Source organism: Anguilla anguilla, chromosome 1 (genome assembly GCF_013347855.1).
Source record: "Anguilla anguilla isolate fAngAng1 chromosome 1, fAngAng1.pri, whole genome shotgun sequence".
NCBI lineage: Eukaryota > Metazoa > Chordata > Actinopteri > Anguilliformes > Anguillidae > Anguilla > Anguilla anguilla.
Window position 1 is genome coordinate 10,877,582 of NC_049201.1, and position 25,731 is coordinate 10,903,312.

Below are 25,731 nucleotides of genomic sequence, written 5' to 3' on the forward strand. Positions count from 1 at the left end.
GTGTATATTTTTACTCTCACAGAACTTTTACGATGTGTGTGTGCGCAATTTTATGTTTGCACAATTAGTCTAGATTTCAGTTTGGCAGGCAGAAGGGGAGTAAGGAATAGGAGTGGAGTTCCTCTGAGTTGAAAAATAAATGCTGGTCTTTCTGATTTATTTTGAAATGTTGCATTTGTTCACCAATTGTGGTATAACTGTATCTCTTATAATTCTGTAAACAATAGAATACAATAAAACCAGTGGCATTAAATGGGTTTAAAGATATTCAGTGATTTGGGATAATCCCCACAATTGTCGTTCAGACTTAAATTACTAACGAAATGGAAGGTAGATGTTCTCTGGATTGCACTAATGTTATCTAAACTACAATGCATCAACCATTTCCATATGGTGCAACAGTCCATTAAAGATTCAATACTGACCCGCCTACATATGACAAACTACATGGTTGCAAATCATTTTTAGAATTTCTTGTAGCAGTTTAGTATATGCAATATATGGCCCTCTTGAATGGGACTGCGATATGCTGAAATGTGTTTTGAGTTCGTTTTAGCACATACTGCTTTTTTTTCCTAATTTAAATTGTGTTTATCTGAATCAAAAAGATCGAGCAACTTGGATTAGCTGCTCAAAGTTAAGGACACATTGCATTAGGATCCAATTTATTCAAAGCTGTTATTGCATGAAGTTAACTCTGATTGAACCAGTCTTTATCATTGATATTTATGGTGCACTCCTTCTGGACCTTACATTGCAAATTATTAATATGTATTTATGTACGTTGGGGCCACTCGGGGACAATAGACCAATTTATTCATATACTGATGCCAACCAGCAGACAATTCTCTATTTATAGTCACCTTCTGAACCCTGATGGTGCACAACGTGTTTAAACCTACGGAGTTTAAGATGAAGTAGGCAGTTTCAAGATCTTTTTCAAACGTGTTCGTTTTGAAGTTTGTCAGTGGCACCATGCGTATTGCACCGGGCATGCCTTGAAGTTTCTCCAGAGATGTCGTGTAGAAATATTTATTAGGCCCACCATTTTTAAGAGGAGAAAAAAAAAAGTCCTTGCTGTGCTTATGTAGGCCTATATAAAGAGAGAGAAGGTAAATGCAATTGTAGACATTGTCAGAGTAATCTTATTTAAAAGTAATAGGCCTCCCTTGATTAAATGCGCAGGGAGAACCACCTGGGATGGTTTAGAGGGATTGGGTTCTAGGAACAGCAGACACTAACCTTTACAAAGCTTTGTAAATGTGGATAACTGGCAAAGAAGTACTATTGTGGGTTAAGTTTATGTAAGTGAGGGGAAGTCGTAGGAAAGAGGATTTGATTTTTCTGACAAGCGGAATGCAAATAACGGTTCCTCTCTTTACCTTCGACTAGGTTAGTCTGATTTGTTGATGGGGCGAGTGTGGGAATGGGGGGTAATAATGACTTATTACCTGTGTTGACAATGTGCAGGCTTGCCCGGCGTCATTCAAGTCATTTATTCTCCTCGCTGTAAAAACAAAGAGATGACGAATAAATATGCAGTGGGCTCATTGTTTCTCTGCTGTTCGTTGCCAAAGCTTTTCACTGACCTTTCAAGCACGGGTCCCTTGCTAGCACTAAACTGTCTGTCACTCAGCGCACACGCTTACTCAACTTGCCCTTTTAGCCTCCGCATCTTGTTTTTCTCTCTTTCGACCCAGGGGTTGCGCACGGTGCTCGAATGGGAGCGCAGCCGCTCCCCGCCTTTCCTCTCCTCCGTTTTTCATTGGAGGATTACAGTAAATTGCAGTCTGACAATTACAATGTACAGCACACAGATGGGTTATTAATGCGCGGGTTTACTGATGGCCTTTCAGCACGAGAGAGGGTCTGCGGTTCTTCACTCGTAATTAGATCCAGTCCCGCGCCCTGACGTGGACGATACTGGGGCAGCCAAAGAAACGGCCCCATCGAAAGGAAAGAAAGTTATCGGCCGATCGGGAAAAGTCTTCTGCCCCCACGTCTGTGTTTAAATCCGCAGTCACCCAAAGAACCCGTGGTAAAGACCGACACGCCTGTGTTCACCTTAGACCGCCTTTTAGCAGACGATCAGTTACTGTACATCTGGTTTTCCTTTTTAATTGTGGAAAATTTGTTTGCTTTAACCAAAAAATAATAATATACACGTTGGTATATAACTATATATATATAATTTCTGGTCATTATGTTTATTGCTGCATCTGAAAGGCGTATTGTAAAAAAGAAAGATTATTACCACTCCATTAAAACATTAATGGGCTGTTACAGCATTAAATCCTGTTGTCTTTACGAACTGTCTCAACAGGAAATAAATCCTGATATGCTGATAAACATCCCAGTTCCTCTCCATTTATGAAGAGATTTATGATAATCGGTTGTTTGGAGAGGTGTGTGTTTATTTGTGTTGCATGTGATAAGACTGGAGTTTAGGGTCTTCTACATGATATTGCGGTTACTGATATTATATTGATACAATAACTAATGATAGAAGCCTGCGATGGCCTATCAATAAGTGTTCACTGACATTACCTTTTACAGAGGCTAAGTAGATAAGAGCGAGAGGAAGACGTACGAGTGCAAGCGGGAAAAGTCGGGGTTTTGTTGCAGCGGGCAGTGGTGGTAGGTAAGTGAGACCCATATAAACACGTTTTGATTGTGTTTTAATAGTCACGTGTAACAACCAGTCGAAATCCTTGTGGCACAAAGTTGAGACAAACGTATTAAATGGTTGGTTGGGCATTGTGCCAAGATTATGTGTCAAATACCATTTTCCCCCCGAGTTGAGAAATGAATCGCCATACTAGGTGCAAATATACCTACGCAGTTGTACACGTCGCCCGGTATTTATACACCATGCCCTGATTAAAAGAGAGGCGATACTAGAAACGACACCGGTATAGATCACAATGTATTTAACATGAATTACTAAAATAATTATAAATACAATGAACTCATATCCCACATTCCTGTCATTGCAGAGTCTGTTGTGTGGAATGCAGTCGCACTGAAAATTTCTGTGTTTGGACAAAGGAAAAAGGAAAAGAGGGAAATCTGCAAATGAAACGGGTGTCATGTCATATTAATTTACGGTGTCATATGTCATTATTTTATCGCGCAATAGCCTACAGGCCGTCACTGTAGCCTGGCATTCCTATATGATCACACTGAAAAACTGTAAGATTATCTACAGGCTCACAACCTTATTTACCTTGAAATTCGACAAATAAAATAAGTAGCCTAGATACTTTTGTACACGCATACACAAGAAGCAATTGTCTCTTTAGTTATAGTGGACCTAATTGATCACCAGTCTAAAGGTTTCCGCAATCAGCCTCTCTTTCCCCCTGATTTCGATGTACTTTATATAAGCAACACTGGAAATATTAAAATTAATTTTGGGCAGTGGGACTTCAAACAGCTTGACAACTCGAGAACCGAGGAACCCAATAATTAAAGGGAAAAAAACATTTTGGTTTCTCTATTTTGTCCGTTTGCGGGAAGTGATTGTCTTCTGAACTGTGCCTTAACTGGCACCCACTGTTTTCGGGTCTGAATAATGACAGCGGCTTAGGGCAGTAGTCATGCCCTGCTCATTTGCCTTAAATGAGAAATATGTTGTCTGTGTGGAACTCATATACAGCCTTTAATGACAATACGCACGGGAGAACTGTAGCTCTTGAATAGAATAGAAGCAATGAAGTCGAGTAGGCCTATAGGGGGATTATTTATAACCCGAGTGATCTACATTGATTGGAGTCTCCCGCATAGCTGTGTGTTCCGCACTATGCGTGTCTCCTCGTAGGCTAATGGAAACAGACTTCTCATAAATGCTACCAACTCGTTTTTAGAGGTGCATCCGCTTTAGTCAGTAGGCTATGCATAAAGATTTGTAGCTTTCAAAATCTCCGGTTTGTTGCCCTAAAATTTGACCCTAAAATTGTTGCCTATGTGATTTCCTTTATTGCTTATGCTATTTTTTTAATGTATTTGAGTGCATGTCAGTATTGTGCGGGCACTTTTTTCTGTTTGCGTTTGGTTTTGTGAGTAGGCTATAGCCTACTTCGTGAACGTTTTCATTCAGACTATAAATGTCGCCTCGGGAACTATTGCTGTTTAAAATCTTCATGTGGTTAATGCATTGCTAACGTTATGTTGGTAAACGAAAAACGCTTTTGTTTTTCCAGAGAATTCAGTTTTTTTTTTTTTTTTTGCATGGCACGAACGTCTTTTTCACATGCACACACACCAACTGCAAAAATATATACGTAAAGTAAACAGGTGAAACAGACAGGAAAATATAATAAGGTTCTAATAATAATGTGCAGGTGAGGAGGAAACCCCTAGGGGCTAATAAAAACTCACCGTAGCCTAATAGGCTACATTAGGTGACAAGTGCATAAACAAAACGTGCTGATGCATTCTGGGAAATTGCGTAGTATATAGTGTAACTGATGTACATTCGCTTCAGCCTTTTAGAGGTTTTTTCTCTTTCTTTTCCCAGAGTTTATACTTTGGGTTGCTGAGACCCATATTGCTGATTGAATTGTGTGGGAGAACAGGAAATGAAACAGAGAAATCACTGAGGAATTAACCCACGCTGGAAACAAAAATGTATATGCATACCGGATAGTCGGTTTTCATCACACTCAAATGATAATTTAAGAAACACCGAAGGGAAATGCATTGGTTTTTCGCATCATGAGAATGCACTAGGTTGGATAAAAAGTTCCAGCCGTATGATTCATGGTTCAAAAGCTCACATCATTGACAATCGGCTGTGGAATTTAGCCTCCTATCCTATAGGCCTTCTCTCACTCAGAATTTTTATGTGACGTGCTCCTCAAACTTGGCCACACTAGTTGAGATTGTTCGGAGCATAACTTTGTCAACTGGCCTTCCTCCCTTCTCCTGTCACACTCAGTGAATATTGTTTATCTGTCTCTAACTAACTATGAGATAAACCATGGAATTAAATATTCCCCTTTGGGTGATTCCCCATGTAGCATACGTCGGACTCGATACATAACCAGGAACAATGTGTTTGTGGAGGAGTGATACTAAGCAGCTGTGCTTGCCCCTGCCCCTGCCCAGTGTTGGCTAGCTAATTACGACGGAAAATGCCTGGAGAAGCCGTGGACGGACAGGTCCACCCAGCCTGACCGCGTGCCGGGTATTTCTCAGACAGCCTTATTTCCAGTGCGTGTTGGTTTCATTATTTCTGCCAAGTCAGACTGCAATTAAGAGATTAAAGCGCGACGACTAACGCAAAAGGAGGCAGCAGCTCAAGGCCGGAGACGGAGCATAAAGACTGACGCAATCCAGCGCGCCTGCGGCAAGCTTGAAGGTAAAAGTCTACCCCTTGGCTAGTACCAAGGGGCTTAGTCCCTCGTGGTTAGTTTTACAACGGCTACGTTACACTTTTATCCCTAGTATGTGTTAAGGGACTTGTTAAATACAACATTATAAGCAGAAGACGCTTTCGTCAATTAGCGTGTGTAAAATAGGTTATTTGCGGTGAAGATAACGGCAAAAAGCGTAATCTAATAGTCTCTAAAGGACAGCTGATGTAGGCTAGTGGAGTAGAATATGTTTGTCAAAAATCAGCCCCAGTCATATTTGGTCACGGGGAGGTTGTAAAAACAAAAGCGACAACGGCATGGTTGTGCTTACAGCTGTCAACTATGGCAGAAGTGTTGATCCCCGCTTCATTTGGACCAGATGTGGTGGGTAGGGATAAAATGGAAGGACATGATTTGTTTGTGTTTAAATAAGACGTCGTGATCCTTCCTGCCTGAAAGCGTCCTCTAAGTGAGGGATGCTCTGTGGCCTTGAACTGCGTGCAAACACCACATTACCCTCAGGGGATTCCACAAACCCTGCTATCCAGAAATTACACACTGCTAAATGGACAAATGCCCCAAACTGTGGGCCCTTTACTGCATGTAGAGAAATTTGGTGACTTGGCACACATTTGGGATCTGTTTTATGTTTTTGACAATGGAACCTATTACAAAATGCATATGCCGAAGTGAAATTAGGACAACGTAATCAAATTATTAATGAAAAGCTCATATCACTTCAACAAACTCCTTAGAGTACAACAAACAACTGGTTTAACCATTCAAGAAAATACTTTTGACATACCATCAGTGAGCAATAACGTAAATAAAAACTTGATTGTGCATATAATTATGTGCAGACAAAACCGACATACAAAACTTTCAAAATACTGTGCAGTCAGATGTGCATGATTAAAAAAAAAAAAAAAAATTTTAAAAGATGAAATAATTGTGCGCTTCAGAGATTAGGCTACAGCAATTGTGGTGTCTGTTTCAATTAAGAATTGATAACTTCACATTTTTCTGTTGCCGTATCATGTTTGCAGTGTAAATTGCGGAGAACCACAGGACTGACTATGGCAACAAGATGTCTGTGACTCTTGATTATGGGCTGTGGGGTGGGGGTGTAAATCACTGCTAGTAGTGAATCTGGAAATAAGTTAATCATGAAATAAGTTACTCTTTTATGTACTTACGCAGTCAGCAATAACAGGACAGAACTCTGCATTAACATTCAAGACAAGATGATAAAATAACTTTTTTGTTTTCTTACTGGTAATATAAATACGTAAGTCTTTGAAACTGTTCTTCTGGAATGCTTCGTGGAGCAGGACTTAGCTGTGCACTGTGTCGATGACATCAATATCTTGAAGATAAGCCACAACATCCCTTCCCTATCCTTAAAAACAACCCACAGCTTTCTATGTATAGTTGCTGTGATTGGTAACACAATACAGCCGTGACCATGAAATCAGGACTTAGCGTAATTAGCTACTTTGAAGCAGAGATTTAATACCAAAATCTTTTGCAAAATATGGGGATCTTGCACTACTTGATGATAATCTGATATTCAAGTCTTTCATCCAAGTTACATATTTTTTATTATTTTTTTAAAAAAAACCTTTGAGGGGGAGCAGATCTGTGAGCCTGGGACAGATTTTCAATGTCTGTTCTCAGTCCAGACGTGGGTACACATTCAAATACCCCGACTCGCCATTTGTAAGGGGCACTTTACATGACACATGCGTTATTTGAAAGAAAAATAAGCCATTGTATAATATTACAGTATTATTATAGAGCTTTTTTGTAGTGTATTAAAGGAGCTCCATTTCAGTGCTGCCGAATCCAAATATTGGATTGATTTGCAACGCGTGCTGTTGCGTGAGGCCCACATATGTTGGTAGGCAGGTTAAATAAATGGACAGGCCTACAGCTAGCCAGATCATTTATCCTTATGTAGAGATGGAGGTATGCTCAAGGTTTACCGGTTGAGATGGCTCTGGTGAAAACATGCAATAAAATGCAGTCTGACAGATGGACATCTAACAGTGTTGCTCAACAGTCACTTCATTTTTTATGTATATTTCTGAACTAACACCATTCAAAAGTCATAATTATGCCCAAAAGAAATAAAAAGAAAATTATATGATTTTTGTCCCTGTCCTCAGCGCTAAAAAAAAAGAACCTTTTTGGACAGCTGGCCTTATTTGGATTTATTTTGATCCTGAATTAATTTAGATACCTTAATCCTTCTTAGATCACAAGTGGTTGTTTATAGAATGCCCCAAAAGCACCAATGTTAATTAAGGCAACCACATCTCTCGGACAACACTGTAAGCCGAACCCACAACAACTTACTGGTGATTTGAGCTGTTTAAAGTATGAAAGGCTGCAATTTTGGGACCTCTAATAAAGTGGTTTCAGCTGCAAGGTCATCCAGACAATACTTTAAGTCCCAGAACTCCTTCATTGGTCTGACGGTCTTGAGAAAGACCGTTTAGCAAGCTTGATTTTTACAGATATGTTTCTTTGTGTGTAATTGGACAAACGTATCTGTTTTGTGGTGTGTGTTACTGTGCTGTGGGTATTTAATGAAACTGTGGGATATTTATGACCGGCCAAATCCCAGTCTAATCCCACCCTTGATAATAACTACTGAGCATTAAGCTCAGTATCTGTTTTGTTAAACATGCCTCATAGGCCAGGTTAGGACCCATGGGCCATTACACTGTATATATTACTGAATAACCCAATTTGCACCTGGTATGTAATGTATACCTATAAATAGAGAGTGGGAGTTCTTTCTCCCTCCTGGTCACTGGCGAAGGAGGCTTAACAGAGTGTCACTGGGAAAAGTGAGTTTAGTTTGCGTCATGAAATGGGCACCATGGGTTTAGGGTGAGGGGGGCAACTGTGGATTATAATGAGGTGTTTTTGGACCAGCGACAAGAGTCAAATTGCACCGAGCCTCTAAACTGAATCTGGAAGGTCACAGTAAGCATGATTAATTGACATACTTTTAAGTAAGTAAGTATGACTCCTGGCTGATGTGTGGAACTTAACATGAACGTTTTTGAATATATTGTTGTTTGACCCATAGTGTAGGCAATAACATAGCATAACAAAATCCTAGGTAACCATGTAGCTGTATTAGTGCAATCACTACAAACAAGGGCTAAAGAGAATGTAGCGTGGATGTTATTCTTGATGATGTGCAGGGAGTGTTTAACTAACCTTGCAGTGCACACAGTATAATAACCCTTTATTTTAGCGTACTTCCCTTAGCGTGCATTTGTGAATAATCTCTTCAAACTGTGCACGCTTGGAGGACTGTTAAAAGGGCCTGCTTTGAGCAGGAGCGAGGGTAACTTTTCCCCAAAGGTGAACCATTCACACCTGGCTTCACGAAAGAGGCCGACTCACACAGCCACACTGTTGGGAGTCGCGGGTCTGAGAAACTGCAGAGCACTCCCTGCGAATTGTTGATGCTGGTCCAGGCATGCTGTTTATTTTCACCATTTCACGCAAGAATTTTAATTTATCGAGCGTTTCTTCTCTTTTTTAAAATTTTTTATAAATCGGCAAAGGCAAAAGGATATCTTTAGATCCAGTGCTCACTCCCCTTGGCAATTATTGCGTCAGAATATTCAAGTTTAAGCATCTGCAGCTGACTGAGTCTCAGGGATTCACATCTTGAAAGATTCCCAGTTGTACACTGGGCCATGTCATCAACAGTCAACAAACCTTCTATTTAATACACAAAATTTGGGGGTGGGGGGGGAGTGGAGGGGTTAACAATTATTTTTGGACTGTTCAATCTATGAAATACTGTATAGTATTATTTATTTATTCATTTAAATTGTCAAAAAATATTAATTACGTATGTTTTTTGTTTCAACCATGTCTCATAATTTTTCTCTTTTGATTTTCATTTATAAAAATTTTCCTATTATAAACTAAACACAGTATGCAAACACATCAGACAAAAACCACTTTGTATAAAAAAACAATGTTAAACAGACACAAGTTTAGTTTCTAGGTTGCCCAACAATAGAAGAACCATTTTTATGGCTTTCACCCTTTGCTCAAGCACAACATAAAAACAGCTTTCTTAAATTTGGCTAAGTATATGCTTTCTATCTGAAACCGACTAAAATATTCCATTGGCTTTATTTGCAAGTAAAAGTAGAAGGGAAAATGTGGATTAGCATTCTTAGACAAGAAATGCATCTCTATTAGCCTATTATACTTTGACAATTTGGGGTAGGTCTTTGGAGTATGTCTTTGTTTAAGCTGTGTGCCGTCTATAAGACCAAGTCCGCTAAATGTATATGGCTAGTGTCAGGCATAATTAGCTTTGACAGGGGCATTTAGTGGTTGTAATTCAAATCTAATTCAGAACATCTTAACTCTCAGTCTGTCAGAGACTTGAAATGCACTGCAACAGCGAGAAGTCAAGTTATGGTCCCAATCACTTTTCTGTGTGGCAGCACACTGATGTGTCAACAAGCGTGGTTATAAAAACAGGTCTCTTCAACCATAGAAAATGAATTTACAGTACAGAGTAAAAGGCATGAAATAAGCCTTGAATGGGCAAAGAAAGTCTCAGGCTTGTAATTGCACAATACTGTTTAAAGTCACAGAAAATAACATAAATACTCGAAATCTGCTTCAGATTTGCTGTTACCCGTGTGATTACCTTTAATGTAGGATTCCCATCACTTTGTACTTGTCGTTTTAGTTACTTCTACCTTTTTGAACTGCCTTCCAATTAAAATAACATCACCTAGAATTGTGGGTATAGTTATCGGAAAGAAAACACACGAAATATCCTGAAAAATAGCATGTAGCAGGTTCAAAAAGGGGCAAAGTGAATAAATCACATTGGTAATTGCCTCTAGCATAGATGACCACAAGTTGGCAAACTTGGCAGTCTTCTGCTGGTAGGCCTCTAAAGCTGTTCAGGATTATTCGAGTCTCTTTGAAATATGGATCTGTTGCTATCTATTAATTCCTTTAATATTTCTAATGAGTCACAGAGGAACATTTAATTGTCTAATTTGATTTGTGAACACAAGTCAAATACAATTGTGAATACAATTCAGCACTTTGGGTTTTAAAAAAGCACTAGGGCTTCTAATCTTGCCTTTTATCTAGTTTATATGCTTTTGGCAAGGCATATCGTGAGCATTTTACTATTTATTTAAGCTTTATGTTTCTCTTTGGAAATATCACAGATGGCTTCTTTTTAGAGGCAAGTGGTGGAATGTCACTTTTTGTTCAGGGTATTTTTGGCAACACATTTTTTGGTTTGATTCCTAAATTGGTTTGATTCCCGGGTAGGACACTGCTGTTGTACCCTTGAGCAAGGTGCTTAACCGACATTGCTTCAGTACATATCCAGCTGTAAAAATGGATGCAAATGTAAATGCTATGTAAAATGTGTGTAAGTCACTCTGGATAAGTTTCTGCTAAATTCCTGTAATGTCAGTCTTTTGAAAATGATGCAAAATGCACCCATTTTAGCAATTTAATTTTTTCATTGGTTGGAGTTTTTACTTATGTTACTGCAGCCTGCATTTCTTAAATAGGCTGCTCTTGTTTTGTGATCTCCTTTTCAATGGTCTGCTATCTTTGGCCTCTATTGCACCACTGCACTTGCCTACAGGACAGAAACACTTTTTCCTGAATAAAGGCTGACTTCAACACTAGCACCTACTGGAGGATTGGAGGACAGTAGTATCTCAGTGAGGATAATCCAGTTGTGTTTCACTGCTATGGACTCAAAGAACTGACCATGGCACATACAATCCTTTAATTGTACCTCAGCAGTAGATAGCGGTGTTTCAGGAGAGTGCTACAAATAGGAAATTTATTATATGCATACAAAAAAGGTTGGCAAATAAAAATGTTATCTGTGTCTTTGTTACACAAGTGTTGCACAGGTTTCAAACTTCAAGAGCTTTTTTATACATCCAGAGTCAGGCTGTGTTCTTGGCTTGATGACACCATGCAGTGTGATTGTTGTGATTGAGCTTAGCCATTGGACTATATATTCTGATCAGTAATGCCATGACCGTGAGACTTTTTTCTTTTTAGTTTTTCTGACACGTGAGAGAGAATGTCCTATTCTGCAATCGACAACCTTTCTTCATGTCTTTTTTGTTTGTCAAAATAGTAGCCTACTTTCTAAGCTGGAGGAGAATTAGTGTTTTTTTAAGCTACGTATTCCTAACAGATAGCAATAGTCTTGATCTACAGTATTTTCTTACTCTGACTGTCACATTTAAGCTTTACTGCATATAAAATTCTGCATTGCATAGATAACAATACCTTAAGTGCAACTTTGTTTCCTTTAGAATAAAAACATAAGGGAGTCACAATGCTTGTCCTTAACGATGACATCGTCCTTTTCAATGACATTCAGTGTGAATATTATGTAATAACTTTTGTATACCACACCAATTACATCCATCATTTAATATGACAAGTCATGTGTCATAGTCCAAAGTGAGGACTACTTGTAATATCTTGCAGCGAAAAACCATTTAAAAAACTGAGGGAGAGAGGAAGAGCAAACAGTGAGACTGCATTCATATGAACCAGCATGTTTTTATTCCTAACATAATATAACGCTTCTGTTAAGTGACAGATGATTGATGATGCTGAGCTGAATGGCTTTTCTAACCTTTTAAGTGCTTTAAAAACAAATTAAACCTTTCATCATCGTAACATGTCTGTTACAAGATGTGGCAATAGCTCTTGTTGTATCAAATTTAGTTGCGTGTCTAAATAATTTAGAAAAATTAAACTATTAATCATGCCAGCGAAAAACTGGCACAAGAACGCACATTATGGCCGTAAAAACGTGCTCTGCCCATTAACAACACACTTAGACTGTTTCTAGCTGATTCTGAAATAGTTTTAATTAGTTAATTGTTCTGTTGGCAGTTCCCAATTTGTGGTGAAAGTTATCAATTTCTTGGGTTTCACTTGAAATTTGCAAAAGTAATACCAAATGCTCTCTGCAGTCTGTAAGTAATCAGATTTTTTGACACCCTTCTATGTTTAAGCACGTTGTTTAGTTACTGGTCTAAGCTCAGTCCTCCTGTAGGAATGGACTGGGAAAAGTCATAAAAATAAGGATAAACACGTGTGGACGTGCTTGGTTACTTTTGTTGATATTGGATCAGTGTCTAACTTCACAACCCTCCCTGTGAACGCAGTGAAATTCTGAATTAATGTTCTGTAAACCTTGTGGGTAGTCCAGTCGTGGGACACACACGTGAGAGGTTGTTCAGCTATCATAGAGAAGGTGTTCAGCAGATACCCAGCTGAAAAGAGGACCAGCCTGAGGTGTTGCATAAAAAAAAAAGAAAAAAGGAAAGTTCACACATGGAGGTAAGTTTAGGTGTCAACGGCCTGCACTATATAAACCCTTGAAACGTCCAGAGAGAAAGCACCACCCACTCGCCTATTCTTTGTTATTAAGCAGGTCCAATAAAAACACAAAGGGATACTGTTTTTTATATGAGTAATGCATTAACCTGCTAGGAAAAGTTCATGTTAAAAGTATAGACTCAGACAGCATAAGATTTATGGCGATGGCTGCAGAAATTATGCTTTTCCCCCACTAGCGCTTTAATTATGTAATTATTCCCAGCTGCTTTTAATTTGCGGTGGGTTGTTAATTAGGGCAGGGTCCCCAGTTCAAGTGCTCTGACTCTTGCGATAAGTTGAGAATTGGCTCAGGGTCTACGGACTCCAGCCCTAGGGTGATTAGCCAAATCCGCAGCAAACTCATTTGTTATTCAAGCTTATCCAGCAGCCTCCTGCTGGGCCCAGAGAAAGGCCTTGAAACACACAATTTCCTCCGAGGGTCCGTCTTTATCTCCCCCTCATCAGCAACAATTGTCCTTAAATAGGGAGCAGTGGTATCTGTGTTTGCTTTCCCTATTAGGAGCAAATGCAGTGTAAACAGATAAGAACATGGCCCAGGCACTGATAATCTTAATTAATCTTCGCATCTCGGGTTATGGAATTCCTTCAGCGTAACAGCGGGAACACCAGAGAGCAATTGCCTCTCTTAATTGTCAGATTGTGATTCAAGTCAAGGGCACACTGCCTCCACAAATCAGGAGCCGGCACATTAACCACCGTTTTCCATAATGCCTCATTTTTGATCGGCTTCAGTCAAGGCTGTGGTCCCCTAAAAAAGAAAACACATTATGGCTGAAAGGCCAGCAAATTAGCAACTTAGCACTTTGTCTGTTTGTATTGTTTTCTGCACTAATACATTACAAACCTTAAGTATGGCACGCTGCTTTATGGTCCTACTATTTGGAAGTGATAACCCAGAACAGTGCATATGGGGTTAGATGAACAATGAAAAGAAGGACATGCTGCAGAAGATACCATTAAACACATGTAAAATGTACTAAGGAAGCCCATGCCTTTTTCATGGTATTTAGCAATGATTTTTGCTCATAGGCTAGGACTGTATCTATCAACATCAATTATGAACTTAAGGCAGTTTCAGTCTGGTAGAGAGTCTATGAAGTTGGTATTTAAGTGAAAAATGATTGGAGACAGAATACATTTTTTAACAAACATCTGCCCCATTTGTTTTTACATAATTGTTTTGCACAAATGCTTTAGATTTATTCATAAATTCCCCTAGTGAGGTTAAGAGGGGAGCTCAGCGCTTCACAATGCATTAAACGAGTATCGTCACGTTACTGCAATGGTAATGTAATAAATTGCACCCAGACACTAGCATTACAGTTGAGGCTTTTTGAAAACTGACATCTTGTGAAATACAATCAGAGGCCATTTACCCAACTGACATGAGAGAGTTATTACAAGATTAGCTGTGTTGTCTCCCTTGTATTTCTCCAGAAATTGGTCTGGCAACATTGTAACAGCAGCACATCTTGCTGTATTGTCTCCATAATAAAAACAAATTGAATAAAAAGAATGGAAATTTGTTTGCATGAGAGCAGGATTCCCATATGCTATACATCAATAGTAATTGCTTCCAGTGCATGTTACATTGCAGCACCTTGAGAGTGAGGTGAAATTGACCATGTTTTTTCACGCCTCAAGTTCATTAAGACCTATATTGACAAATGCTGAGCTCATTATTTAGTTTGTTTGTACACAATGGACAGACGTCTTTCTATTCTCTAAAAACACCCTCCCCATGTAGTCATGCATGCATAAATACAGTACTTCTGATGCTCTGAACATTTCTACAGCAATTCCTAGGCATTAATTCATCCACAGTCAATAGATACTGCAAAATGAACACTGCCTTATTCTGGTGACAAAGCAAATGCAGCTGCTTCTTTGAAAAAACCTGTATGAAAGCCGACTCGTTGAAACATTTATCTATTATACATTTTACTGGTCCCTGTGGAAATTTCCTTTTTACTTGGAACTATGCTATGCAAATCAAAACTTTTCCATAGCTCAAAGCATGCTGAGAGCCTTTCAGAACCTCACAACAAGCTCTGAAAATCACACGTAAAAGAGCTTTGACTACAAATGGAAATTATACTGCCAGTCTGGCATATCTGTGTCACAATATTGTATCATTGAGACTTTCACCTTCCAAATTACATAGCCAGAAAGGAAAAAAGAAAATATGGGGATTGTGGAAGTTTGGAGCACCTAGACCATTTAGCTGTCAATCCTCAGGTGCCAAAACGGACACGTGTCACTGCATGAACACACGCATAGACACACACACACAAGCACACACACACACAAATATAAATTCCTTGGGAACACAGTTGTTGCAAAGCTTCACTGTTGGTGAGATCAGGTCACTTTCCAATACAAGTGGAAAACCAAACAAGAACAACAAAGGGAAATAAAAATATGTTACCAGAAATATTTGTCTGCCCCTATCCAAATACCTGCGACCAGGCAGGTCACAGGTCACTTGATGTAGAAAATGAAGCGAGTTACGATGAAAGCCGTAGCATTGTGACCGTGGTGAAAGGTATGCTTTTATCTGGCACTTCACCGGAAAGCCCCTGCCAATCATCCCCATGCTCAGTCGGCTTTTACACCCGCAGCAGTGAACTGCAGATGGCATAAAATGGTTTGTTGTCACCGTTTACTGAGGTGCACTGGGTGTACAAAGCCCCAGTACAGTTACCAATTGGAACATCTGGTAAACAAATCATAACGCTCAATGAAAAAACACATTAGAACCAGCAACATGACCTGTGTCTGAAAATATATTGTATGTGTTGTATTTTTGTATGTCACCTTGGCTATTCCTGCAAAGAATAGTATTTATAGCAGTCCTGCAAAAAATGACAATTTATAACATGTATACACACATGGCACATATGAACAAAAAGAAAACAATAATTGTGCAAACATAATGCAAATACAAGTTCCAAGGTGGTTATTATTATTATTATTATTATTATTATTATTATTATTATTGGTCAAATGAACGTCATACTATATATATATATTATGACCCTGATGTTTAAGCAGTGCGAATATGTAAGGAAAAACAGAAGAGCAACACTTCCTCAGGTGACTGAGAATGTCAATGCAGGACATGATCAGACTGTCAGCAAGAACAGTCTCACGACAACTACATTGAGAGGGATATTATAGTAGGGTTACAGTACATAAACCCCTCATTACAAAGCAAATGCATATTTGTGAGTTAAGTGGTGCAAAAACCTTAGGCGCTGGTCTACAGAGATTTGAAAAAAGTGATATGGTCTGATGAGTCATCCTTCACCATATTTCCGACAAGTGGGCGAGTGCATGTGAGGTGTACACCAAGAGATCGGTACAGGCCTGAATGCTTGACTCCTGTGTGTGTGTGTGTGTGTGTGTGTGTGTGTGTGTGTATACATAGTGTCTTTGAACAAGATACTATATACTAAATAAATCATAGGAAAATGTAAGCTGTATAGATCTGCCTTGGATATGTGACTGCCATCAAAATAAAATAAAAACATAACTGGCCAGAATGTTTTGGAGAAAGAAGGCCTTAGGTGCCTGCTACTGATACTGTTATTTCAATTGTGGCACTTTTATAATAAAATAGAACTACTGTTGAGCCTTATGAAATCAACATATAATTGTCATATAGACAAGGCCATTGCTTTACTCACCTTCATTAGAAGCTGCCATCAAATAAAATGGGTATTTAGATATTTCATTTTGCAGTTTTGCTTTCAGTGGCAGCCAAAACTGGTTTCTGCCCGAAGGTCAATTTACTTTTACCTGTCATTATGTCGTTGTTATTATTTTTCTTGCTTTCATTTGTATCGCTATACCTCAATAAACTATTTGGAAATAAATAGAAATGGAAAAATCACAGCGGTGTATTTCATTTCATCCTTGGTGAGAATTCATCTTGGCACTTTTCCTGACCTCACCCACCAAGTTTCAGACATTTGACATGAGAAAGTAAAAAGGTGGGAGGTAAATTCCCATGGACAATCCCATGGAAAATTATGATTAAGTATGTGGATAATTAAAATATTTACCCTTATATTAATTCTGAATTAAAATGTATGTTGTAGACATTTGATATAACTACACAGGCCTCCTTCTGCCCACTTAACATGAGCATAACAAAGTTTAGTGGCTAATGGACATTATATGGTCTGTTATATCTCTGGATTATTATACTGTGAACCTGAGCTTTAAAAAAACCATTAGCTATGAACATTAATCAAATTTATGTTGACTGGTGTATGAGGGCCTTTTCCAGATACCTCATAGTGTTTCCTGGTTTTATAAATAACTTTGATTTATTCACATATGCTTTTTAAATTAGAAGGCTCTCTTGTTTTTCTTTTTAACCGCACTGTTGGTTGGAGTTTTAATTATATTTTGTTAAAAGGGGGATTCACTGAATGAAATAGTGCAAATGTGCCCATGTATGTGTTGGAGGTAGAGTTTTGAGGCAAACCTCATATACCATTATGAGTCTATATGTTTAGATAAAACTCACTTTTGCACTGTGGAATAGGGAGATTTGAATTTACAAAAAACATTGTGTGATTATAACATGCAAACAATGTTATAACAGGTTGTTTTGTTGATATATGTAGAGAGTTGAAATTAATTTGGAAAATTTGAGAGGTAACATGGCTTCAATATTATTTTTTATCTATTTTAGTTCTTTGAGGTTTTAAAAGTGCATAATTTGAGTATTAATGCTGCAAAGTTTAAGCCGGTGGAAAAACCTTTTCACATAGTATATTAAGGTAGTGACACATACCCATGCATTATATCCATTAGCAGGTCATCCTTCCCATTCCATTCTCAGCAGCATTACCTAATTTATACAGTGGACCAATGTCTCTGTGTGCTTCTCTGTTCATTTCCAACTCTGCTCTCACTCATATGAAAAGTACCATTGTTGGAAATTAGTGTGCAAAAACTGTACAGGGGAACCAGATCTTGATTTTTACAAAATCCAGGCACCAGAGTCAAACGTTAGGAGAAATACCCTTGATACTTAATTTTACATGTGTTTGAAGTCCCTCGTAGTATAATAACGTATAATACCTGCCTCGGTTTTCTGCAGTGAAGCCACAGCCATGACCCAGGCTATTACAGACAGGCATCAAAAAGCCCTCTTTTTAAGTAGGATTCTGGCTGAATTCTCCTGACAGTGCATATTATTCTGCTGTCAGGGCAAAGCAACCAGAGGTTTAAGCCAAAGCCTATAACTTGCTAACCCTTGGCTCTTAGGGAAACTGTGAAGCCTTATAAATCTTAGCTGGAGAAACACTTCAGCTTTAAATTGTGGTATGCCTCTATTGCGCCCACTATTTAGAGTGGATTGTGGATTGGGGTTGCGTGAAGGTGTGCTTAGTAGTCTGAAATGATAACGAATACTTGGTTGTTTACGGGTGAATTTAAGTGTGCTTTTCCAATTTGTTAATTTTGGCGAACACTTCCATAGAGTGCAGTTATACTCGCATCGTGTTTTGCCGAAGGCATTGGCAACGGCCATTTTCTTAGCTATCAAAACTAGATAAATTCTCGACTTTGCATTTCTGAAATTGGAGCAGTTAAGCTTTGATATGGATCAAGGTACAGATTTCTTTTTGACGGCCAAAATGCATTACTTTCCTCTCTGCATTGCTGTCAGCTTGCGTAATACCTGCTATTCGCCAGCTATCAAAAGCGATAGCAAATGGAACTTCCTATTCAGTTTGACAGTGCTTTTTATTCTAATTCCTCTCCTTTTTAATCCAGCCATTATCCAGTGTTTATCTTCTTGCTCTTATTTCCATGTTCTTAATCACCCTGGCAGGGTCCCTTAAAGTCTTTATGGGCTTCAGCAGCTGTTTACTGCTAACAGCTGCCAGACTCTAAATAGTTTTATTACACTGTCAGAATCGTCCTCCGCAGCCTTCTTATGGGCCGAGACCAGTAATCACTTATCTGCTAAAGGTTATGCAACAGCTAATCCAAGGCAGTAACTTGTCAAATTCTATCAATTTTGCAAGACAGCATTTTTAGGATTTGTTTTACCACTTCTGAACCCATAATTTTCTACTGAAAAATGTTTCAACGCAAGGAAAGTTATTACATTTTTGACACTGCAGTGATTCATTTCAAACCCCTTACATATTATACATGTGCTCTGTAAAGGACGTTCAAATTTGAAATGCTCACTAAGCTTTCAGTCAAAGCAGTGGGGTGTAGGCAGGTAATATTGTTTAGGGAGCATGATTTTCACAAAAAAGTTGTTTGTTTCCAATTCAATTCTGAATGAGGCCCTGTTTAACAAGGATATTTAAGCTGAATTTGTTTGGTACATCTCCAGCTGTGTAATCATAATATGTAAAATGTTTGTCACACTGAATGGGGTGTGTGATTTGCATATGCAGGATGTGGAGGCAAGTTCTCTTGTATCTGGTTTTCTTTGAGCAAAACATGTGTTTGTGTAGTTCTTTTTTCATTTTTATACCTATGCTATTGCTATATTTTTATGGTCGATGGAATTTCACGCTTAGTTTCATAGTTATGCATTGACTGCAGCTGACCAGAAAATGTTGTTTGGGTTGTGAGTGGGTAGCCCTGGTATACAATTATCTCAGCTTATTAAACCAGCATGCCTGGGGTGTCTTTTTAAGTCGCGGTAAAAAGTGAGAGTGCTTGTGGTTGTGTGTGAGTGCTCCAGTATTCAGCGACAAGCTAAAGATCCCCCCCAGCCCTCAGAACTGATACACACCGCCCAGCCGCTGCCGCTAACGAGAGTGCTTTTTTTCGCATAGAAATGTTTAACATGTGACACCTCCACCCCTGCCACCCCCCTCCCTCCACCCCACTGCTAAAAGAAGTCGAATCAAAGTGTTCCATTTTGAGCTTATCCTTGCTCAGGCTCCTCCCACCCCCATCCTACTGATTTGTAAGTAAATCATGGCTGTCAGTATAGTAGCAACCCTGATTAAAGTTCAGGGGTTTAATAGATCATTTTAAATAACCCCAAATTACTCCCTCTCCCCAGCCGATCCACCTGGACCCCTGCCCTGGGTGCATGGCAGTTTTCAGCCGACGCAGTCCGAGCCAAGTCCAGGCTCGTGGTTCCTGCCTATTCCCAGAGGGTCCTGCGCTGCGGGCCTACACCAACATTCTCAGCTGTATTTAATCTGCTCTGAGACAAGCTGGCTATGAGAAAATGCAAAGGAAAAGGCACATATGCGCAGACATGGAAAATCCTGGACAGTTGGTCCGCTTTGTTCACTTGGTGAGCTGGAGTGCGTCCAGGAACAGCTCCGGGCTCCCCTGACGATACGAGTCCGTTCCAATTAATCGTGTTTAACCATTCTAATCACACTTTAGCACATTAATCCTATTTTCAATCCAAAACACATCTAAAAGGAGCGGCATGTGGACCCTTTTTTATTGCCACCGCAAATCAGATGAAACCCAGAGACACCAGGTCCCAGTTTAGCTTGCACTCTCACTGAACTTGGACTTCATAAAATACGGGCCCTCGCTTGTGGCTGAATTTATTGCATGATGTTGATGCTTTGACTAAAGAAAATGGATCCCCAAAGAAACTTTAAAAATGCAACTGATGAGGGGCAGAAGAAAATGTAATTATGAAAAAGGATATAGGATTTGCGCTGACAATGTTTCATGATTGTACAATACGCAGATATCTCTTCCAGTGACAGAATATCTTATCGGCTCTACATCCTGCCCCCAAGTCACACAGTCTGCTATTGGCCGTAAACCCAATTAATCTGGAACACCCCGAGGCAGGTTATGAGATCAGCGCATTTGTACGCGTTGGCGGAAAAAAAAAATTGGGAACTGTACCTTTTCACTAACCTCCCTCCCTAAGGGATGTGTTCTCTGAGGGACAAGAGGACTGAATGTTTCTTCAGGAGTTCAGTGCTGGCTTAAGTGAAGTGTCAAGCTTCCCCCCAGGCTTTTACTTGGAAAAATGAAAAGATTGTAGATTTTCTTGGAGCCTCTTGGTGCTTTTAAAGTTTACAACCAGGAGTCTAATAAAAGGTGGTTGTGTATTGTTAATTAAGTTCTGCAAAGCAAACAGCCAGTCAAAACGGCTGCTTAATTGCCGCTTTGAATGACTTGACAGCCATGTAATGGCACCATTACGTCTTGGTCCAAGGTTGAGTCAGAGTGAAACATGGGAACTAATTAGATGTGAGGGAGGCTTGTAAGTGGAGTTTAGCAAAATTCTGAATTAGGTAAACAAACGAAGAAAAAAAAGAACAACTCAAACAATAACATGCCGCTTTGGACGGCTTGGATGCAGAACGAATCATTTACATCATTAGCTCGGCACATAACCTGAAAGTACAGCTCAGGATGAGGTAATGGGAATTAGAGAATAAATCAGAGCAGCATGCTGTCTGTGACTTTTTAACCCCAAGGTAGCCCTGGAATACCTTCAATGGTTTTGATGAGTTTTTGTGGTACTATAATTGCCCCTGAATTTACTTGCATTGAGTTCTTTAAAACTGTTAGGCATGTGAAAACTGCTACGATGGGATGGCACAAGGAAGGTGTTGCCACGGAGAGTTCATGCTGTGGCACTAATTGGTACTTAGCATAATGAGGTTAACAAACAGACATTAATCTGTATAAGGCTTCATGGGGAGAAGGAGAGGTGGGGTCTCACATCATTTCTGTGAAATCCTTTCCTTTCCCTTCCCCGCAGTCCAGAACATTCCCAAAGCTCTTGAACTGTGAAGTGGGGTGGGGGTGGGTTGTCAGTCTGTAATCTTTTAAGCGCTTGGTCGCTGAAGACAGGACTGCTCAGTTTTAGAAGCCAATTTCTTTATTTCTTTTTTGATATGTTCCCACAGTATTGTATGAGAGAACATTCCAGAAGCAACATGTATATCCTTTTTCTTGTTGTTTTTTTTTTTGACTCATTAGAACAACGATGAAGCCCCTCATCTATTCTAAATTGGGCTGCTTCGCTCTTTTCCAGGGTGGCTCTCTGGAGAGGACTCCAGAGGTTCTCTGGCTTTGTGGTTATGGAATCTCAGTGACCCGTTCCTACTTGAGCTTTGACTTATTATGTGATAGCGTACAAGCGACCTTGTCTCCTTGGAAGAGACATTTTCCAGCTGGTGGAGTGGTTACACACAGAAGCCTGTCGGTAATGCGACAAGACCTCTCAGAGAGGATTACCTCTCTGATGTATACCAAATTACATATTTTTCCAAAATTGTGATATATAAGTATGTTTGACTTGACCTTCGTTTAGGCAAACAGCCTATTTTTTACTTTGTGTTTCGGTTCATCAGGAATCACTTTGAGAGACCTGTGTCACATTTCATACTTTAAGCGTTTGGTTAGATGACCATTAGAAGGAAAAGGAATAAAATATAAATATACTATATCATATTAATCCAACTCAGTTTTTGTAGCTGCACTGAGCAAAAAGGAAGGCTGTTATTTGTTTGTGTCATAGCCGACACTTTCAGATGTTCAACTTTTTACACTGATTATATGCTGGCAAAATATGACTGCCTGCTCTCTGGTTATGTTCATTTTTTAATCGATGATGTAAAATGCTCTGCATTTTCTCAAGTCCAGCTCTGAAGGAAATATGAGTTTGCTGAAAGAAAAAAAAAAGCTTTTACTCTTGACAGCGGTACACTGCTAAAAAAATATATTAACTCTACACATGGTTTCAGAATGACTCTTTGTTTCACTTTGATCCAAAGCCACCACTTAAACTGTGAAAAATAAATACGTTGGCAACACGAGGAAATATTGCGAGACAGAAAATGTATTCTTTGGAGGTGATCCACAGCCTGGTTGCCGATGTGTTCGTAAGTAGGCCGCAAGTGTGAGCAATCAGTGGAAATTATATGCTTTTAGAGGGATTTGATATAAAATATTAAGCCAGTCTAGGATGTTTGGCAGCATTTATCATGGAGAATTAGATTGAGAGCCATGATGTTCACCACAAGCATAGTTTTTGTTGGTCACATTATGGCACATTTTTTCCAGCTCTTTGTAGAGATGAATTGGATCCTGGTGGATCGAAGTAATAGGATAAATGCAGCCAGGGAGTGGGGTTACCCGGAGTGGATATCACTTGGTAGGTGGGATGGAAACTTTGCTCCTCAGCTGTCTGCTCTGAAAGGCTCCAGTAAATGCCTTGAGAAGTTTTGTCAATTCAAATTCAGATTGAAGGAATCATGGTGTATTAAAATTCCAGTGAAACTGCCGGGGACTGCGGGTGGGGGTAGTCATCCATTTTGACCGAGAGATGCTCGGCTTTAGTCGAACGCATCAACTTTAAAACTTTCATGTGCGCTACTGCAGGGGAAATTATGAGCAGGATAAATATATTCAGACGAATGATGAATGATGTCTTCTGTATTTAGCCTATAGAATGTTGCTCATTCTACCATCAACTTGTAGTGGGCCGAATTACAGTGGGCACATTGCCATACAATCAGGTCTGGACTTCAGGCCTGGTTTATTCTGATATCTGACATGGTTTCAAAGCAAACATTTAGATTATACCAGATATATATATATATATATATATATATATATATATAGGTTTGCTTTATCATGTGGTGATATGGACAATCAAACTGATGAAAGAAGTATGTACAGAGCAGCTGCAACTGTATCCAGCTCCATACTGCATATACTGTAAACCTCCAACGTGTGCCTGAAAATTGGATGCAGTTTTGTTTTTCACTTGATTTTTCCATCCATTAACATGTTACAGTATTCATCTTTTTTAAAATTTTTAATTCATGCATTTACATTCAAGTTGTTTCTAGATCTCTTTCTTTAACACAATGCAGTTATGGAAGAAAGTATAGGAGTTAAACTGAATCCATCATCTTATCCCAAAACCCTAGCTTAAGTACCGGGCTGAAATTTACTGTAGAACAGAATGTTTTTTGTTTATCCTAGCAACATATACTGTATTTTTTTCTGGGTTATCAGAAAAAGAATTTGACATTGAAAAGATCAGTGTTGATTGCAATATATGCAAGCGCATGATTCTCACACCGTTCAATTAGTGATTGTGTTACTCGTGTAAATGTGTTCAGTACTGTTACAGCCTGTAACCAAATTTGAGCATTCGTAGCCCTAAAGAATTTTTGCGTAGCATTGCAGTTAAAAAGGTTAAAAAGTTTGAGGCTATGAAAATAATGAACAGAAAAAAATGGGAATAACTAAGAACATATGCGATGAGTATGAAACAAATTAGACTAGATGGCATGAGGCTACGCATTGCATTTCTATCTTCAGTATATCTTTGCGATCAATATAATCTAATCTGAGGTAAATTCTGCCAAGAATAACAGAAATAAGAAAAGCAGTTTCAAGTTTGGAAGGACAACTGCATTTGCAATTTATGGTTAATGAATTGAGTCTGAAGTTATGCATTTACTAACAAGTCATTATGATTACATTCTAATACATATTTCCAATGTGAGGCTGCTGCTAGAATATTAAAAACAATGTATTTCTGGGGATACAGGGGATATTTTGTATATTATGTATAGATTGGGTATTGGCAATGTGCACCTTTTCACTTTTAATTAAGGATTTTAATTCACGGACCATTAATATAAAAGTTTGGCACTACCAAATACAAGTATGCTACTCTGTTTATACTTATTTATCTTATTTTTAAAAATAATATTAGTAAAAAAAAGTGTGTAGGTATTCATTTAAGGTCCAAAATGGTTAGCTCTTGGTATGTCTGCCTTTTGCCTTGATTACCTTCTTCACATTGCTTGGCACTGATTCCACCAGCTTTTGCAACACCTCATCTTCCATTTCATCTAGACACTTTCTCAGCACTTCCTATGGGTGATCTGCTGATGTTTTTGATGTTTGGCCTTTTCCCTCTTCAACTGCTCCCACAGATTTTTGATTGGGATCAGTCCTAATGAATAACAATAATAGTAATAACAGTATAATTGGAGGATCATTCATATATATATATATATATATATATGTGTATATATATATGTGTGTATATATATATATATATATATATATGTATGTATATATATATGTGTATGTATATATAATATACTTTCCCTTTTGAACATTTTAAAGTAGATTAGTAAATTTAATTTGCTGTTCTTTTTAAATCAAAACAACAACACATGGCCTTTGACTTTATTTATTAAAGGTTTTACTTTGCCATGGCTACGAGTGCACGTTAAAGCGACGCTCGTGTACGCATACTCAAATTCATCAGAAACAGACAAGGGCTGACCGAATGCTGAACATCTTGAATAATCATCTCCATGGTTATTGCTATTCTCTAATCTTTTTTTCATCTCACAAACCATGATGCGCACATTCAGAATAATAGCACAAGACAGGGCCAGTGGACAATTTTCATCAACTTGTAATCTGTCATGTAAGAGTAATGGAATGGTATTTATTATATGCAGGTACACTTATACACCTTGTTGAAGCACGTGCATTAGCTGGGTTCACTGAAAGGTGATCCCTCCATCTTGTATCCCAAGATTGGATTCATCCTTTGAGTCTGTTTTTAAATTATATTGGGACCCACATCTGATAAGAAGAGTCCTTTTTTGGGGGTTCTTATACGTTTCATTCTAACAAACAGACTGTAAACTATTAAAGGGATTTGGCATCTTAGTGTTACCTTATGTTGATTTTAATCTTCAGTTTGTTCAAATGTTATGTCTATGCAACGTGGTTCTGTCTTTAATGAGGAGAAAGCATGTGCAAATTGTATATTTTTGTTGTTTTAATGTATTACTCACTAAGGAGAAAAAAAATCCTGGACTGCACATTAGGAATATTGTCGACCCATTCTAACCACTTGTATTTCCTTTCCCCAAAAAATAATTCCAATCGT

General features: G+C 38.8%; 1 long non-coding RNA gene across 2 annotated transcripts in view; it reads left to right on the plus strand.

Moving 5' to 3' along the window:
* The first annotated feature begins 4,703 nt into the window (after positions 1-4,703).
* Positions 4,704-25,731, plus strand: part of LOC118221299 — a 28,279-nt gene continuing 7,251 nt past the window's right edge. For both annotated transcript variants that reach the window (XR_004764084.1, XR_004764086.1), the window contains exon 1: positions 4,704-5,362. This is a non-coding gene — a long non-coding RNA (uncharacterized LOC118221299). The remainder of the gene's footprint in view (positions 5,363-25,731) is intronic.